Source organism: Lathyrus oleraceus, chromosome 5 (genome assembly GCF_024323335.1).
Source record: "Lathyrus oleraceus cultivar Zhongwan6 chromosome 5, CAAS_Psat_ZW6_1.0, whole genome shotgun sequence".
NCBI classification, from domain to species: Eukaryota; Viridiplantae; Streptophyta; class Magnoliopsida; order Fabales; family Fabaceae; genus Lathyrus; species Lathyrus oleraceus.
Window position 1 is genome coordinate 493,396,420 of NC_066583.1, and position 4,345 is coordinate 493,400,764.

The following is a 4,345-nucleotide window of genomic DNA, read 5'->3' on the forward strand; positions in this document are numbered from 1 at the left end:
GAACTAAGCTGAGATTGAGTTCTGCATATCATCCGCAGACTGATGGTCAGACTGAGAGGACGATTCAGTCACTGGAGGATCTTTTGAGGGCTTGTGTTTTGGAAAAGGGAGGTGCTTGGGATTGTTATTTACCTTTGATTGAGTTTACCTACAACAATAGTTTTCATTCGAGCATTGGTATGGCACCGTTTGAAGCTTTGTATGGTAGGAGATGTCAGACACCTTTATGTTGGTATGAGTCCGGTGAGAGTGTTGTGGTTGGACCGGAGATTGTTCAACAAACTACGGAAAAGATTAAGATGATTCAGGAGAAGATGAGGATTGCTCAGAGTCGTCAGAAGAGTTATCACGACAAGAGGAGGAAGTCACTTGAGTTTCAAGAGGGAGATCATGTGTTTCTTCGTGTTACTCCGATAACTGGGGTTGGTCGAGCTTTGAAGTCGAAGAAGTTGACACCTCGATTTATTGGTCCTTATCAGATTTTGGAGAGGATAGGGGAGGTAGCCTATCGTATCGCTTTACCGCCGTCACTTGCGAATTTGCATGAGGTTTTTCATGTGTCTCAGTTGAGGAGGTACATTCCTGATCCGTCGCATGTGGTCCAAGTAGATGATGTACAGGTGAGAGATAACCTGACTGTTGAAACATTACCTATGAGGATCGAGGATCGAGAGTTGAAGCAGTTGCGGGGTAAAGAGATTGCTTTGGTAAAAGTAGCTTGGGGAGGACCAGCAGGTGGCAATGTGACTTGGGAACTTGAGAGTCAGATGAAGGAGTCTTATCCAGAGTTATTCGCTTGAGGTATGTTTTCGAGGACGAAAACTCTTTTAGTGGGGGAGAGTTGTAACACCCCGATAAAATATGATAATTATTTAAATTAAGTTAATAGTATATTTATTAATTTAATTAAATAATTGGATTATTATTGGAATATTATTTGGAATTATTATTATTGGAATAATAAAGTTGGAATATATATATAAAGAGTTCCATTTGGTAAAAAGGGTTTTTCACGTGAAAACCAGAGAAGCGACAGAAAGTGAGAAAAGGGCAAAGAGGAAGAGCAAGAGAACGAGGGTTGAAGAAGGGAAAAGCTTAAAGCTAAAGGATTTGCCGGATTAACTCAGGTAAGGGGGGTTTATCGTCGTTTAATGGGTATTATGGGTTAACATGTGATGGGTAGTAATAAGCCATTGATTGACTCTAATTAGGTTTGAGAAATGCCTGAATTGTGATGAATGAATTACGTTAAAAACTGTGATCAAGTCTATAATTGGATGAGTTGTGATTTTCTGGACGTGTAGCCGTTTACGGAATCGAAATCGGAGGTCCGGAAGTCCTCCGACGGCGGAAAATGCGGGTAATCCTGCATTCTGTTCGTGTTAGCGCAGGAACAGCTTTCTGTCTTGCGTTAACCGGTTAACCCAGGGTGTTAACCGGTTAACACTGTTATGATTTAGAAAAATTAATTTCTGTTCTGCGTTAACCGGTTAACCCAGGGTGTTAACCGGTTAACACTGTTATGAATTATGAGAAATTGTTGTCTGTCTTGCGTTAACCGGTTAACCCAGGGTGTTAACCGGTTAACACTGTTAAAATGTGCCAGGAAGCGTGTTCTGTGTTGCGTTAACCGGTTAACCCAGGGCGTTAACCGGTTAACCCAGGGCGTTAACCGGTTAACACTGTTTGAAAAGTAGAAAAACTGATATTTTAAATATTATGAACAATTAATGATTGGCCTATATTGGTGTATGATATAGGAGGGATCAATTTCCCGTTGTTTTGAGCAGTGTAGGTATTAGTAGAGTGTGCTAATACTGTGATTGATTATGTGGCATGACATAATATGATTCTGTGATAATTGTATTGATGATGTATGATGGTGTGCATAATGTTGTGAATATATCTATTATGTATGCAATTGTGAATGGACTGTTTATGGCTTAGAGTGTGAGCATATGTCCATTGTGGATTGTTGTTGATGTTGCATGCGAGGTGATTTAGCGTGCATAATATGGCCTTTATGGTGGTAGCTAATTCCCATGGTGAGGAATTAGTGATGAGTTATTGTGGATTGTTGTTGATGTTTGCATGCTAGGTGATTTAGCGTGCATAGCATGGCCCTTGGGGTGGTAGCTAATTCCCATGGTGAGGAATTAGTGATGTGAGTCACTAGGTCTCAAATGAGTGGGACTAGTGAGCTTGGTAGCCGTATCTGGATTTGATCGGTGAGGTTGAACTATATGTTCACGAATAGTCGGTACCGCATGCATGGAGTCTCATTGCATAATGTATGTATGGCGTATAATATGAATGGATGTATTCCAATATTATACGTGTGTTTTGTGTTTGTGTTGAATATGATTGTGATTATGAGTTGGTGTTGCCGTTACTGAATGTGTGATCTGATTAGGGTGATGAAATGTGTTAATTTACTTAGCATTACATGATATTTTATAATGCTTATTATATCGATTGAGGAACTCACCCTTACAACTATGTTTCAGGTAACGAGCAGTGATTGAGTAGAAGCTAGTGCTTGAAGTCTAGTGTAGTTCCTTAGTGGGTCATGCTCTGGTAGATGTAACATCGGGATGGGATGTTTTACTTGTTTTCATTTGGTTGTTGAACAACTTTACATGTAATGTGTTACATGGTTTGCATATCCGCTGCGAATTGTGCAATATTTTATTTTGATTATTAAATGAGCATGACAAACTATTTTTGGTGAATGGTGTGAAGTGTCAAGTGTGACACCCTGAAATTGCATATCTACTCTGATTTATATTTGTTGTTTTAATTATTATTGGGGTATTTTAGAAGGGTGTTACAATTGAGACCTTCCCTTTCTCTTGCCCTAGTTGCAATCGAGACCCTTCTTCTTCCTGTGTTGGTGTTAGGAGATGGATGTAAGCCCAGCGATTGGCATTCCGTATCCTCTTGTTGTGTGCTTGGAGTCCGGTATAAGTCCATCAAGTGGCATCTGGTTTCCAGTGTGGGTGCATTTTGGTTCGGAAGCTGATGTAAGTCCAGCGATTGGCATTCGGGTTCCACGTTTGCCTGTGTCTGTTTTGTTTGTGTGCGTGAGCCGAGCTACGAATGCTCTGATTCTTCTTTGTCTAAGAAGATACGTATGCATAGAAAGCGACATCCTAGCGAGCATGTGTTTTCCCCCAGCCCGAACTACTTAGACTCTGATGTCTATGCTTGATAGACTAAGTAGGCCTAGGATGCGATATCCTGCCGAGTCAGTCCTGTTTGTTTTCTTGTGTCTCTTTCAGCCAGTGTGTGTTTATGAGCAGTGTTTTAGCAACCATTTTCCTCCCTATTGTGCGTGGATCCCGTCGAGTACGACGGATGCGTAGGGGTGCTAATACCTTCCCTTCGCATAACCGACTCCCGATCCCATTCTCTTTGGTCGCGAGACCATGCTTTTTCCAGGTTTACTTCGAGCGTTTCCTTTCCCTCTTTTGGGATAAATAACGCACGGTGGCGACTTTGTTGTTCTGTTTTCCCGCCGGTTTTTCGCGTAATGCGACACACTAGACCAAAGCAGGAGCTCCCCCTCACTTAGCTTCTTCTCAAATGTAGCTTTTTGTTTCCCTTTGTCAGTAGGGGTCATATACGAATTTCCTCAAAATTGTCATTATCCTCTCTTCTTACTAGGACTCTTGTAGTGAGCAGAATAGGTTCTACAATCCTTATCATAAAGTTGACACTTATTCACAAGTACAAAAACTGGCAAATCTCTTGGTATCCGATATCCTGCTTGATCTCTGGTTGTAAGTCGCTCTCGAACTTAATTCACTTAGACACCTCAGTAGTAGCAACATAATAATATGGGCAAAATTTCACAAGCTCCTCAAACTTGATAGCATACTCAACCACAGTCATACTCCCTTATTTTAGTGCAAGGAATTCAATCTCTTTATTACTACTCACGTCCTCATGAAAGTACTTCTCCAAGAATCTAGATTTAAACACAATCCAAGTGAGCTTAGTACCATCATCTTTCAATCTCTAGTGTGCGTTATCCCACCAATCCTCAGCTTATTCAGATGACATATGTGTACCAAAATTTACCTTATATACCTCTGAGAAAGCCATCAATCGGAAAATTTTCTCGATTTCCTTAAGCCATATTTACGCTCCTTCTGGATCATACCCACCCTTGAAGGTTGGCGGGTTATTTCTCTGAAACTTCCCCAAAGCACGGAACTCATCGTTCTCTCAAGCATTGTGATTGTTCGGATGATTATATGCAATCGCTTGAGCCAACAAATCCAAAACTTCATCAATAGCATCGTCATTTCTTCCTCCAGCCATAACTCTGATTATCCAAACA